The sequence below is a fragment of the Myxocyprinus asiaticus genome, chromosome 46 (genome assembly GCF_019703515.2).
Source record: "Myxocyprinus asiaticus isolate MX2 ecotype Aquarium Trade chromosome 46, UBuf_Myxa_2, whole genome shotgun sequence".
Lineage (NCBI taxonomy): Eukaryota > Metazoa > Chordata > Actinopteri > Cypriniformes > Catostomidae > Myxocyprinus > Myxocyprinus asiaticus.
In genome coordinates, this window is record NC_059389.1 from 22,274,499 (window position 1) to 22,290,835 (window position 16,337).

A 16,337-nucleotide genomic window follows, 5' to 3' on the forward strand; every position below is an offset into this window, starting at 1 on the left:
TACCTTGAAATTGAGTGAAGGTCGTTAGAGGGCGTCATTGTACAATAAAACAAACTACTAGTCTCGACCAACCATGTCCAAAATAAAGTAGCCCAATCTAATTAGCAAATTATTATTATTTTTTTAGATTGTAATAGGATTAATTTACTAATTACACTGTCTGAACATCAATTTCATTGTGTTACTTGCTAATGAAGTAATTTTATTCCATCAGTTCTTCATTTAAGATCAATTAAATAGTTACAAAGTTCATGTCACAGACATCAGTCACCTTTTCACAAAAGAGGACTGGCCTATGAAGAATCTATCTATCTATCTATCTATCTATCTATCTATCTATCTATCTATCTATCTATCTATTTTCAATCATCCATCCATCTATCTATCTATCTATCTATCTATCTATCTATCTATCTATCTATCTATTTTCAATCATCATCCATCCATCCATCCATCCATCCATCCATCCATCCATCCATCTATCTATCTACCTATTTTCAATCATCATCCATCCATCCATCTATCTATCTATCTATCTATCTATCTATCTATCTATTTTCAATCATCCATCCATCTATCTATCTATCTATCTATCTATCTATCTATCTATCTATCTATCTATTTTCAATCATCCATCCATCCATCCATCTACCTATTTTCAATCATCCATCCATCTATCCATCCATCCATCCATCCATCCATCCATCTACCTAATTTCAATCATCCATCCATCCATCCATCCATCCATCCATCCATCTATCTATCTATCTATCTATCTATTTTCAATCATCCATCCATCCATCATTCTATCTATCTATCTATCTATCTATCTATCTATCTATCTATCTATCTATTTTCAATCATCCATCCATCCATCATTCTATCTATCTATCTATCTATCTATCTATCTATCTATCTATTTTTAATCATCCATCCATCCATCCATCCATCCATCCATCCATCTATCTATCTATCTATCTATCTATCTATTTTCAATCATCCATCCATCTATCTATCTATCTATCTATCTATCTATCTATCTATTTTCAATCATCCATCCATCCATCCATCTATCTACCTATTTTCAATCATCCATCCATCTATCCATCCATCCATCCATCCATCCATCCATCTACCTAATTTCAATCATCCATCCATCCATCCATCCATCTATCTATCTATCTATCTATCTATCTATCTATCTATTTTCAATCATCCATCCATCCATCATTCTATCTATCTATCTATCTATCTATCTATCTATCTATCTATCTATCTATCTATCTATTTTCAATCATCCATCCATCCATCATTCTATCTATCTATCTATCTATCTATCTATCTATCTATCTATTTTTAATCATCCATCCATCCATCCATCCATCCATCCATCTATCTATCTATCTATCTATCTATCTATCTATCTATCCATTCAGAGGAGTTCAGTTAAAGTTAGGTTAAGACATATAAAAGGTCTGAATTTACAGATATGCTCTGGCACACATTTTTGTGAAGAACATGCTTAATGCATTCCTGGGAGGAAAAAAACATCCTTTTCAAAATAAAAGTCCCTAAACATTATTCTCATGACAAGGGACTATTAAAGATATATAGGGTCGACATAGGGATGGAATCCCGGACTAAAAATGGATAATATCAGAAAAAAGGTTTAATCTTAAAATTAGCCAGAAGCCTTACCAAAATCATTCTAGAACTATATTCTATTAATATCTTTGGTTTAAAACTTTTGGTTGTATTGTTCTTAATTTTTTTTTATCCAGTACACCTCCTTCTTATTTCGCTGTTGGGTTAACCAAAGTTGATTACTTTCTAGGCTTGAAATCTTAAGGTATGCAACTGAATGTTCTCTAAAATGAGAATATAATATTTTGTCTGGCTTCTGGCGACCCACCTGATATAAATGTTGTTTTAAACAAACTGCTAAGATATGTTTTGTTTCACCTATATTTCCCACACTTTGTACACTCTATAACATAAATCACATTGCAACTTTGCAATGTAAAAGTTTGTAAAATGGAACTCCCCAAGTAGGAAAATTTGTTAAAAACAAAATTTCTGGATTTAAAATGAAGATGCCAAGATAGAAATTTAGGTTTATAAGCAGAATTTTGTATAAATCGAGCATGCACTTACATATCTTTTCAATTTTGATTTCTTCTATATGCTGCTATCACCTTAAAGGGTCTCAAAACACTGTGTCTGTCCTGTAACTGCTGAAAGTGGGTCTTCACAACAGAATTCAATTTCCCAGCCATTGGTGAAAATAAACTAATCAATGGAATCAAAGATGTACCCTTATTCATAACCTTTGGGATATTCATATAATTTCTGTCTACATTAAACTCCCTACAAACCTCCGCTTTAATACCCTTCAGAAATCTCTTGCTATAACCTCTAGGTCTGAGGGCTTTAAAAAGTACCAATGTTACCTCATCTTCCGGTTGGGAACAAATTCTATGAAATCGGATCAATTGAGATTTAATAATCCCCTGGAGTCAGGGGTGGACTGGGATTAAAAAGTGGCCCTGGACTTTCTGGCCCAGAGCGGCCCACCAAAGCTGGCCTGCAACACACCACACCATAACACACCGGCTCAATTTCAAATTTTTGTGTTGAAAAAAAGAAATTTCTATTGATTGCTAGTCATGACAACAGGCCCCACCAGTGCAACAATTGTCATAACTTTAAAACATATAAAACTACTTTAAATGTGATGAGTGGATTTTTTAGAGAAAGCACTAAAAATAAGCACTTTAAAATTCAGACAAAAAACATGTCAAGATTTCATTTCACCCAACATACAGATGTTAGTTTAAAATGTACATGAACATACAAGGGAAAGTGTGTATTTTAGGTGCTGTGACAATTCAGTATTTTTTCAAAGTTTTTAAAGATCTTAATCACTTTTCAACTTTTTTCTAGAAGTGCAAATAAACTATTGTCTTAATATGAGGTTGTGGAAACAACAAGTATAATAACAATATATTATATATGTATTTATAGCTATACAAGATCATAAAATGTTGTTTAAAATAGTTAGATGAAGAAAGTGTCACACAGTAGGACACTGATGACAATGCTTAAAATTTCATGTCAATTACTCACATAACTATGTGTAAATGTTTATTTTTTTTTAAAGCAATGAAAATAAAGTTGGCCAGAATATGTACATATATAAATATAAACAAATAGAAATATATGTAAAAAAAAAAAAAAAAAAAAAAACACACACAAAAAACAAAAACAAAACAAAAATTGTATAGATCTTTGCAGATATTTTTCAGATTAATTGCTCATATTTTCCCTCTATGTGAGTTTGTTGCGTCTTTATATCTGCAGTGTTTTAATTCTTTCCCCAGATTGTTCCTGAGAAAAAGTGAAAAGCCCTATACTTTGACAAGCTTTGACAAGCGCTGTTTCTGCTATCCTTTAAACAAAGTAAGCCTCAAAGACTCAAATAGCCACAAAGTAAAAATTTTCATGACTTATTTTCTGCATTTTTATCAGGCGTGAGCCTTATTCAGCAAGCTGCACTTCAGCTCCCTGTAATGCTTTGCGGTATGAATAAATTATGCAAATGACTATGTACTCCTCATAGCTTTAGTGTTTGCCAATTTTATTTACGCTGCTGTTATTTTATTTGTTGTAACTTGCAGTTATTTCTCATGTTGCAATTATTTAGAGCTTATCTTATACTTAATATGTTGTTTTTGGTTTTTCACCATTATTGTGATTTGTATGTCAATATATGAGGCCCACAGGAGGTAGTTTGCACAGGATTTGTAAGTAATTTCAAAATAAAAGACATTCCACTATTGCAAAACAAGTTCAAGTTCATTTATTTATATAGCACATTTAAAAACAGTATCAAGGCTGACCAAAGTGCTGTACAATACAAAATAAAAAAAACACACACTACTAAAAGCCAGTGAAAAGGGGTGAGTTTTAAGAGAAGATTTAAAAACAGATATTGAAGGTGACAATCTGATACTGATTATTCCATTAAATAGGACCCACAACCAAAAAGGCTCTCCCTCCTCTGCGCTTTAGCCTCGAGCGTGGGACATCGAGGAGATATTGATCACCGGATCTCAGACTTCTAGGTGGATTGTTAGGATGTAGTAAGTCTGACAAGTAACTGGGAGCTTGGTTTTGTAGCGATTTATAAACAAACAAGAGAATTTTAAAATCAATTCTAGCTTGAACCGGCAGCCAGTGAAGTGATTTTAAAATGGGGGTAACATGATCATACTTCTGACCTCCTTTGAGAAATTTTGCTGCTGCATTTTGAACTAATTGTAGTCGAGCAATTAGAGATTTGGAAATCCCACAAAAGAGAGAATTATAGTAGTCCAGATGAGAAGTGCTATCTCTAACGTTTTCTCCAACAAAAAGGGTTTCACTTTAGAGAGTAGATGTAGCTGAAACAAACTGGAACCTATGACAGCACAAATATGTTTGTCAAATTTCAGCTGGCTATCAAACTGGACACCCAGGTTCCATACTTGAGGAGAGAGAAAAGCATTAAGATTTCCGCAATCAGCATTACTGACATCAAAATTGTCTGTAGGACCAAAGACAATCACTTCTGTCTTATCTTCATTCAAAAATAAAATGTTTTTGGCTAGCCAAACTTTTATTTCCTTCAGGCAAGCTAGAAGAGATTGTATTGCAATGTGATTATTTTATTTAACCGGCAAGTAGATTTGAGTGTCATCAGCATAGAAGTGGTAGGAGATAGCATGTTTTCTGATAATGGAACCCAGAGGGAGCATATAGTATAGAGAAAAAAGTGCTGGTGCAAGAATAGAGCCCTGTGGCACACCACAGGTAAGGCGGGCCACAGAAGAGGTACATTTGCCCGGCTTGACAGAGAACGCTCTATCAGTTAAGTAGGATTTAAACCATTTAAGAACATTCCCTTTTAAGCCCACACATGATTCTAGTCTGGAGAGCAGTATAGCATGATCAACAGTATCAAATGCTGAAGTCAGATCTAAAAGAACTAAAATCACAGTATCACCTAAATCTGTAGCTACTAAAATGTCATTTAAAACTTTAAGAAGAGCAGATTCTATGCAATGTGAAGATATAAAACCAGACTGAATGGTTTCAAAAAATGTGGTTGTTCTTAAGAAATACCTGAAGCTGCATAAGCACAATCTTTTCCATTATTTTGGAAATAAAGGGTAAGACAGAGATTGGTCGGAAATGATTTAAAACAGATGCATCTAGTGAAGGCTTCTTGAGCAAAGGAGAGACAGCTGCAATTTTGAGGCAGTCGGGGATGGATCCTGTAAACAGACATTTATTCAAAAAGGACACCAGACTAGAACCTACTGAGTCTGCTATTTGTTTGAAGTACCGAGGATGAATAATATCATAGGGGCAAAAGGAGGGTTTAAGACTGGCAGTTATTTCTATAACTGTGTGTAACAAAACAGAAGTTATAACAGAAAACAAAACCTTGGGACGATGGTGATTATTTGTAATTAAATTAGAAAAGTATGCAGCCTTTGCTGATTTTACAGTTCTCTGATACGCCAATAAGCAGTCTTTCAATATTTCGTAAGAAACCTGAAGTTTGTCCTTTTTCCATTTACGCTCAGCTCTTCTGCACGCAAACAAATGCCATTGTCTTGGTTTTATCTTACAGAGTTTATAGAATATTCACTTTGTAATGGGGTCCGCATGGGCATGTTGGAGCCTAGGGCGGCCGCCTATATTGCCTGTAAAACAGGCCGGTACTTGCGCAGCAGCGGGCCAGCCCAAATTGCCCAATGGTCCACCAGGAAAACCCCGGTGCTCCCGATGGCCAGTCCAGCCCTGCCTGCAGTCTCCACAGAGAACATGAGAAGGCTGTATTACTATCTGTCAGAACACCACTGTGCCATGAAAGAAAATAAATATTATATTTATATATAGGAAGGAATTATATTTTATATCAATCCTGTAAAATAATGAAGCTCTGAATGAACATCAAATCCCATCTGGTCAACCAAAATAGACAAATTCAAGAGGATACAATGATATTACAGTAAAAAATATACTTTACATACAGCTACTCTAAGAGATCATTTAAAATGAAAAAATGTCTTCGCAAATATATCAGCAAAGGAAAATGTCCCTGTTGGGTAATTGACACAGTAGTGCTAGTTTACTGAGACCCTTAGCCTTTACAGTGAATTTGACAGACAGAGCTTTAAAGCTGAAGGTGTGACCTCACTGACAGAGGTCAAATAAATCTAAGAACATGGCAACACAGAGAAGAAAAACATTAGAAACCAAACAAATCTAAAGCCTTACACTGTTAGGAAAGAAAACGAAAAATTTAAGTGCCTTTTCCTCTACGGGACAAACCACAAGCCATTCAGAAACCTCTAAACCTCCAAGTTGAAGAACCATTAATCAACTGAATCTTTATTAGACTAATCATGATGATTATGTAACATTGTAATGACTATTTGCGTAGTTTGTAGTACTGTGTCGCTGGCTGATCTTGCATGGAGTCACTAAGTTTTAGACTTCTGTACAAACTAAAAAAACAAAACACCAAATACCCCTACGCATTCCCACAACCCCTCCTTGTCTCTTAGCACTCATCTTTTCGCAGAATTAAGAGAACATGATGTCACAAGCAGTCCCCTCCCTGTTCCAGTTCTCTGCATGTTATTAGCCGGAAATGCCACAATGCACAGCAACTGAATGTGTTATTGAAACGTTATTGAAGCCCTTACCAAAAGAATTTCATGCTATGAGATTTCATAACTGTGAGTGTGATAAACATGCATGTCATTTTCTGCGTCAATCATTTTCAGCAGGAAAATGATGAATTTATTTTTTTTAATAAATGATAACTCTGGCTCAACATTACAGTGGAATGTTATGCAAATAAAAATGATGTAATATTCTCCTAGGTTCTTTCATTGTATTGTTTTTTATTTTTTTATTATTTGCACTATAATAGAATCAGATCCACACCCAATGAAACTTGTGGAAACAGAGCTCCAAACTGTTTTAACCCGTTCTAAATACACAAATACACTGTCAACACACTCTGAAAGTACAATTACAGTTTAATTCCATGTAAAACACCCAAGCTAGGTGTGTATTGATAATTATTGTTATCTAATTAATCTCTCCCAAAAACCATCTGTTGTGCATTGATTTTTTTTTTTAATCATTATAATAATATTGATATTTTTGGAATATGAGTTGTAATATTTGTTTCAGTTTCTAAAGATAAATTAACTCCTAATTGTCTTCAAAGACAATATAGAGATTGGTATCATTCTACACTCATTTTAGGTACTGAAACAACAAAGATTGATGAAGCTGTTCAGAAATAGCCTGTTTAGTTTAACAGTTTAAGTCATTACAGCAACTCTGAAAACCTAATTCATGATCACATATCACTCAAAATCTTAAAATGTTTATCTTGTCTACAACTCCGGCCAACTAGTTTTGTGTTTTGGTCTTTGGACACTGCCCTAGTCTGTCTTCAAAGTTTTTGATGATACATAATAAAACTTTTAGTCGAGACTGATCACACTGTGATTTCGGCAACAGTAGGTCGAAAGTTCTTCTGCTGAAATTGGTCTTCATTCTTGATTGGAAATTGTAATTATTGTAAAAAATATCATGACCCTCTTGTCCTACAATGTCTACAGCAAATTTTAAATATCTGTAATTATTGTGATTTATTTCAATTATTAATTTGTGAGATTGTTTATATTTAATACTTGTGACTTCTTGACATATCAATGTCAACATAACTATGATATAGTGTTTGTGTTATAAAGACCTATTAAATCCATGTACCTCTTTCTCGTTATTCCCATTCGCATAAAAAAAAAATACGCTAGTTTGTATAAGGTCTATACACTGCGTATACAATTATTAGGCAAATTGTATTCCTCAGGATTAATTTTATTGTTGAACAAACACAATGCTTTCAGTCAATCCAAAATGTCATTGAACCTCAAACCTGAATGTTTAACAAAGGAAAAGTGAGTTTTGTCTTTCTCAGGGGAATATATAAGTGTGCACAATTGTTAGGAAACTAAATGACAAAAATAATTTCTCCCAACTCAATTTTTTATTCTCAGTTTTTAGAGTAGGTGCAACAAATAAGTAACACAAAATGACAATTAAATAACATTTTTGGCCTTTCAAAAATATTCAGTGACCAATATAGCCACACTTCTTTTCAATAACTGCCATGAGCCTTCCATCCATGGAGTCTGTCAGTTTCTTGATCTGTTCACGATCAACATTCCCTGAAGCAGCAACCACAGCCTCCCAAATGCTGTTCAAAGAGGTGTATTGTCTTCCCTCACTGTAAATCTCACGTTTGAGAAGGGCCCACAAGTTCTCAGTAGGATTTAAGTCAGGTAAGGAAGGGGGCCAAGTCATTATTTGGGCATCTTTAAAGCCCTTGCTGGCTTGCCAAGCAGTGGAGTACTTGGATGCATGTGATGAAGCATTGTCTTGCATAAAGATCATGGCCTTCTTGAATGCTGAGGACTTCTTCCTGTACCACTGCTTGAAGAAAGTACTTTAGCAGTAGGTTTGAGAGTTTAGTTTCAGTCCATCTTCAACTCGAAAAGGTCCAACTACCTCATCCTTAATGATAGCAGCCCACACCATTACCCCTCCTCCACCTTGCTGGCACCTGACTCAAAGTGGTGACCTGTGTCCTTTAGTGACCCAGCCACGGGCCCATCCATCTGGTCCATCAAGAGTCACTCTCATTTCATCTGTCCATAAAACCTTTGAAAAATCTGACTTTATGTATTTCTTTGCCCAATCTTGACGCTTCAACTTGTGAATATATTCAGTGGTGGTCGTGTTTCAGCCTTCTTGACCTTGGCCATGTTTCTGAGCACTTGACACCTTGTACTTCTGGACACTCCAGGTAGGTTGCAGTTCTGGAATATGGTAGCATTGGAGGATAATGTGTTCCTGGTAGCTTCATGTTTAATTCTTCTCAAGTCTTTTACAGTTAATTTGCGCCTTTTCTTCTTTGTGCATTTTTGTGCCCCAGTTGACTATTCGCAACAAAACGTTTGATTGTCCGGTGGTCATGCCTCAATAGTTTAGCTATTTCAAGAGTGTTGCATCCATCTGAAAGGCATTTTAAAATATTTGACTTTTCAGTGTCAGTTAAATCTCTTTTTCGGCCCATTTTACCTGAGGAAATGAAGCTGCCTAATAATTATGCACACCTTGATATAAGGTGTTAGTCACTTTCACCACACCCTCCCTCATTACACAAATACATATCACCTGAAAATGATTGAATCCAATAAGCATTCAAGTTTATATGGTTTGGAGTTGGAAAATTTGCATGGAAATAATGATAAGATCAGAATACTCACTTGCCTAATAATTGTGCATGCAGTGTATAGTCATTAATTGTATTTACATGTAATATGTAGGACACTGTAAAATAAAGTGTTACCATTGAACACTTTTAATACATTGTGACAGTTGGCAAATTTGTTTAACTGCAGATCAGATTTTAGATTTCAACTATAACATCATGTTTTGGGTGTACTGCGTAGGTGAAACTAGTTTACGTTAGGATAATGGACCTCACATTCTGTTCAAAGGGTGTTGCACATATTCCTAGTCATTTGACAATAAAATGAGAGTTACTAGATTAATCAGACACCATGTCTGAAGCACATTTAAGGTGGATAAAGGTGGTGCAAAGTTAAAAAGCCTTTTCAAAGGGAAGGGCAGGTGACTCTGTGCTGAACACAATGACAAGCCGCCAGCCCTGGCCTGAGGATATCTCCATGAAAACTCTGTGCCTTTATTTCTTAAACACGCAATTCAGCTAAGCACTTATGAATAATCATAAGTGGATGTCAACCACTGAGACAAAGCACTTTATTGTGAAGACTACAAGAAAAGTGTGACCATTGGAAGATTGTAATAAAAACTATTTTCGCTGTATATTGTCTCTTTTTTTATATTTTTTTAAAGTAGGAATGTTATAATAAACCTTGTGTTGTTTAAACACCTGGCAGTTTTGTTTCTAGGTGATTGCTAGGGTATTCTGGGTGGTTGCTAGGCATTTAAGTTTGAACTCTTAGACAGCTGGAGTTTGAAATCATCAATATTCTGAATCACACTGACATTCCGTCACTAGGTGCTGTTTACACCAAATGCCTCCTTGCGCAAAAAAAAATCTAGGCGCTCATGCTCGAGACAATGAAAAAACTGTGAGAAACGGTGCAACAGTCAAAAATGTCCATCTACACTGAAAAAAATAAGTTTGTTGTTTAAACTTAATTCAGTTGAATGAGTAAATTTTACTTAAATATCTTAATAAATTCAGTAACTTCTTAAAAATATGATATACACAGTGCTTAAATAAAAATTTTATTAGTACGTCACGTTTTGAGTTTTCTTTACAAATATACATTTAATCATGTTCTAAATGACATATCGAAGCCTCCGATCATAAACAGGTTTAAGTAGGAAATTAACTTAAGACTGCACAAAACAATAAGTTACTAAACATAACAACAAAATTAACAATAAAAACAGTGTAAATAAACTTGCAAACAGTGAAACCATGGAAGCTCATTAATTATTTAAGCCCAGCGCATGCTGGGAACACCAAATTCGAAAAGTAAGTAAAACTTACTTATTTTATTTACCAGTGAAATGTGCTCAAATTACTAAATAGATATGACAAGGTTTTCTACTTTAGGATTAATACATGATGACACATTGTAAAAATAACAAACAATAATGAATAAAATTTAATTATAAGCTAGAACTGTCACAGATCCACCTGAACTTCCTGCCACAAACACTCAACCTTCCTGCTCCCCCGAATACTGATCACCTGCACCTGTCTCCAATCACCGTGTCAATCAGCTCCTCTATATAGCACTCCACTCTCCACAGTCCCATTACTCAAACTTTTGAGAGCTTCACTCGACACTTCAGAGAGGTTTTTGGACACCCTGCGTGTGATACTTCCACTGGTGAACAACTCTGTAATCTTCATCAAGGTAAAGTCTCCGTCCAAGATTACACTCTCAAGTTCCGAACCCTAGCAGCCTCCAGTGGATGGAATGAGACTGCTCTACTCACCACTTACCGTCAGGGGCTGCATCTCTCTTCATTTGATGACACCATGGGGCTCAAGCACTTCATCCAACTTTCCACCAAATGAAGCCCTGCCTAAATGAAGTGCCCACCTTGCAGTCTCCGCCTGTTCCTGCATGATCACCCTCAATCCAATCTTCAGAACCAGGCGGGGAGCCTATGCAGATGGATGCTTCCCGGCTATCATCGGCAGATCGACAACGTCGGTTGACCCAGCAGTTGTGCCTGTACTGTGGTGGTAAGGGATACATCATCTCAGTGTATCCCATTTGTCCTCCGCGCCCACTGGTGGGTCATGTTACTTACTCTAAAGTTTGTTCCTCTCACTTGTCTACCAGTGTGACGCTTACTGCTCCCAACTTTTCCCTTACAGTACTCGCACTCCTCGACTCTGGGTCAGCCAGCAACTACATCTCAGATGCGCTCTGTTACCAACTCCAGCTCCATCCGTGGCCATGTCAGCCCAACCTAAAGATCCACTCCATTATTGGCAAACCCATCGGCAGAGGTGTGATTCGTCATTGTGTGGGTCCCGTTACACTCCAAGTCGGGTGTATGCACCACGAAACCATCACCCTCATAGTTTTGGAGAACTCCACTGCTGACATTGTGTCGGGACACCCATGGCTTGAACTGCATTCCCCCATCATTTCCTGGTCTTCCGGCAATGTCTTGAAGTGGGGCTCCCAATGCTTTCCTGCCTGTTTCCCCAATCTTCCCATTCCAAGGCCCTCGACTATCGAGTACCGGGTGATGCCGTATGGCCTGGTCAACACCCCCTCTGTGTTCCAGGGCTTCATGAATGAGGTGTTCCATGAGTACCTCCATCGATACTTCCTCGTTTACATCGATGACATTCTGGTGTACTCCCGGAACGAGACCGATCATCGTAAACACGTTGCTCTAGTGTTGGAAAAGCTGAGGGAATACCATCTGTACCTCAAGGCTGAGAAATGTTCCTTTCATCAGTCATCCCTCCAGTTCCTAGGTTACAACATCAGCCCTGAGGGTATCCAGATGGACGAGGGGAAGGTAGAGGCTGTGCGATCCTGGCCCACTCCTACTACCATCAAGGAACTCCAGCGCTTCTTGGCTTTCGCCAACTTCTATCGTCGCTTTATCAGGAATTACAGCTCCCTCACAGCCCCCTTAACATCTCTTCTCCAATCCAAGTCTAAATCTCTGACCTGGAACTCCGAGGCTTCCTACACTTTCCAACATCTGAAGGAGGCCTTCACCAAGGCTCCACTTCTCATCCATCCCGATCCTAGTAAGCCTTTTGTGGTTGAAGTAGATGCCTCCATTAATGGCATAGGAGCCGTGCTTTCTCAGCAGCAGGGGAAACCATCTAAGTTCCATCCATGTGCCTTCTGCTCTCGAAAACTCTCCCCGGCTGAGCAAAATTATGACATCGGAAACCGGGAGCACCTGGCTGTCAAGTTGGCCCTGGAAGAGTGGTGGCATTGGCTAGAGGGGGCCCAACACCCTTCCAGGTACTAACAGACCACAAGAACCTTGAGTACCTTCAGGAGGCTCGTCATCTAAATCCTCGCCAAGCATGTTGGGCCCTCTTCTTCACACATTTCAGTTTCACCATCTCCTATCGTCCGGGGAACAAGAACATCAAGGCGGATGCCATCCTTCCTCCTCACATAATTGTAAGCCCTATCCAATGGTCACTGGACGATAGAATCTCTGGTGCCACCGCCACTGAACCTGCTCCACCGGGCTATCCCGCCAATAGAACCTTTGGACCCTCCTCTCAATGTTTATCACTCATTGACTCCGTCCACTCCTTCTTGGGCACTGGCCGCCCTGGGACCAATAGTACCCTCTCGCTTATCCAGGAACGGTTCTGGTGACTGGCAAGCTCCTTCCGCTACCCATCCCATGCCGACCCTGGTCACACCTTGGGGTCGACTTTATCATGGACCTGCCATCCTCTGAGGAATTCACCTGTGTTTTGGTGGTCGTTGACTGCTTCTCCAAAGCCTGCAAGTTGATACCCCTCAAGGGTCTTCCCACCGCCCTTGAAACCTCTGAAGCCCTCTTCAACCATATGTTCTGAAACTATGGTATCCCTGAAGATATCGTCTCAGACAGAGGTCCCCAGTTCATTTCCAGAGTCTGGAGAGCTTTCTTTTCCATCATGGGAGTGACTATCAGCCTCTCTTCCGGTTATCATCCTCAGAGCAATGGGCAGACTGAGAGGAAAATTCAGGAGATCAGCTGTTTCCTTCAAACCTTCTGTCATCACCGCCAGAACCATTGGAGTCATTTCCTGTCCTGGGCAGAGTACGCACAGAATTCCTTACGTCAACCCTCCACCAATTTAACACCCTTCTAGTGCGTACTCGGCTACCAACCTCCTCTTTTCCCCTGGTCCGGAGAGCCATCTGATGTCCCAGTGGTCAACCATTGGTTTTTAGAAAGCGAGAGGGTCTGGGACTTAGACCACCATCACCTGCAGAGGGCTATGTGCTGCCAGAAGATCCTTGCCGATGCCCGGAGCTCGTCAACCCCCAGTTACCAAACCGGGCAGAAGGTTTGGCTCTCCACTAAGGACATCTGGCTGCGCCTACCATGCAAAATGCTAAGTCCCTTTTACATTGGTCCCTTCACTATCACTAAACAAATTAATCCAGTCACCTACCAACTCCAACTTCCCCACGAATACCGCATTCAGAACCTGATCCAACTGACGACCCCCCCAGCCACTAATCCTGGAAGACAGACCTGTCTATGCAGTTCATGACATCCTGGACTCCCGACGCCGCAGAGGTCACCTCGAGTACCTCGTAGACTGGGAGGTCTATGGTCCCGAAGAAAGATCATGGGTACCACGAGATGACATCCTGGACCCGACCCTACTCACTAACTTCCACGACACTCACCCTCCAGCTCCTCGTGGATGGGGTCAGCCACGACATCAGGAAGCTCGTCCCTCAGGAGCAGTCCGTGGAGGGTGGGTAATGTCACAGATCCACCTGAGCTTCCCGCCACAAAAACTCAACCTTCCCACTCCCCCGAATACTGATCACCCGCACCTGTCTCCAATCACCGTGTCAATCAGCTCCTCTATATAACACTCCACTCTCCCTTCAGTCTTCATCTGGTATCATAGCAGTATACATACTCACTTACCTTCTACTTACTGACTCTTCAGATGCTTCTGAAGAGTCATAGGCGAATCGACGAATCGTCGATTCCTTCACGATTCGTCGAGGAATCGTGCTTCCTTGACGATTCCTCTCCAGCGCTGTTCCGAAGTTTGTTCTCCTCTCCTGCGTCTCCTTCCCTTTATGTTATCCTCCAACCCAAGCAATACTTCTACTTGCAAATACAATAAACTCCATCAAGTACTGTTGTCTGTTCCTGAACCAATCTGCTCATTCACCACTCACCTGCCATTTGCTGTCTGTGTTTGTTCAAATAAATACCTGCTTTTGGGTTCACCACCATCTTGGAGTCTGGGTTATTGTAACAAGAACAGTGGTTCTCATCCCTGTTCCTGGAGGCCCTCCAACACTGCACATTTTGTATATCTCCCTTTTCTGACACACCCAATTCAGGTCTTGGAGTCACCACACTGTAAAAAATGTCCATAATTTTAACGGTAAAAGATTGTAAAAATGCTACAGTAAAAAAACGTAAACTGGTTAACCAGTAGTTACCGTAAAACATACGTAATTTGTTTTAAATATATATTTAAAAATACAATAGTTTTATGGTAAAAAAATTTTAAACTAAATTTTTTAGATGTAAAAAGTATGATTTTCCCATATAATTAATGGTTAAAATTTATATTATGTTTAGCAAGTATTTTTTACAGTAAAAAACAGTAATTGGGTGTACCTATAATTCCCTGCATGATTCATTACATTTAATTTTATGGGAATAGTTATGTTTCTTCTTATTTTTAATACCAGTTATGTACTTTGGGGTGTTCTGTGTTATATGTAGTTTAGTTAATGTTTATTGCATAATTTTAATTTCACATGTGTTTGATGGTGTTTAGTGTGTGTGTGAGTAATACTGAACACTGTCTCTACATGTTTATTGGTCATTGCTCCTGGAAGGGCCACTATTGATGACTATATGTCATCATGTGCCCTTCTGTAATTACTACGGTGATTAACAATACATTATAACGTGAAAAGCAGATTTTCAACAAGATTCAACAAGACAGAAACTCCTCTAAATCCCAACATAACAGAACATTAAACACTAACAAATCTACTACTCCTACTTACATTTTGCGTAGGAATACATTAAAATAACACTTAATTTTAAAATTTACTCTCCCAATCCAGTCCCATGCAAGAAATGCTGGGAACTGGAAATCCTCTGCCCGATTTTAGCAATACATTGATGGAACAAATATTATTCACATAGTCCCAACACAATTGGATTAAATGAACATAGATGGATTGTACACAATGAAATTGAGTTGAGACTACATGCTAAAGAATTGCATTGCATTAGCTCATTTTAAACAAGTTAACTGAGCAAGCAGTAAAAATCAAGTTGAGTGAACCCCATTCATTAGAAGTTTGAATCTGTTTGAACATTTCATTGCAATGTGATCATATCACTTTTTGATGACTGCGTTATCACTTGGACTTTACACAATATAATTATATTCTCATCTCAAACATAAATGTTTTAAGTTGATTACAAGTGTACTGGCTTAGTATTTTCGACAGAGCAGCTTTCCCTTTTTTAAGTGTAGTGCATGTTTACGTATAAGAAAAAAATAGAAAAACTGCACGAACGTATGCAAAAAACATGATCGGTGTGAACGGCCCTAAGTCTATGGGATTTTTTTCTGAGTGAGCAATAGGAAAACTGTACATCCTATATAAATACAGTATACAATGTTAGAACAGGCTGAAGGACTGTGCCACATTTGGCGGCTGTAGCTAGAAAATAAAAGATAAATAAATAAATAAACCTAACCCAAGTTTGTACAATAGTATGTTGGCCTTGTCAAGCAAGCCAACATGAAAAAAGAATCTGGAGGTATTAAAAAGTCAATCAGATCTGAAATTGGTAATCAGTACTGGAAGCATTTGGTGTGGTTTTATATACTTGAAAGACACCAGGGGTGTTACAAGGCCTCATTCACTCCCTCCATAGTTTCCCCTGCACTGACGTCTACATCACACCTTCCCAAACAGACTCAC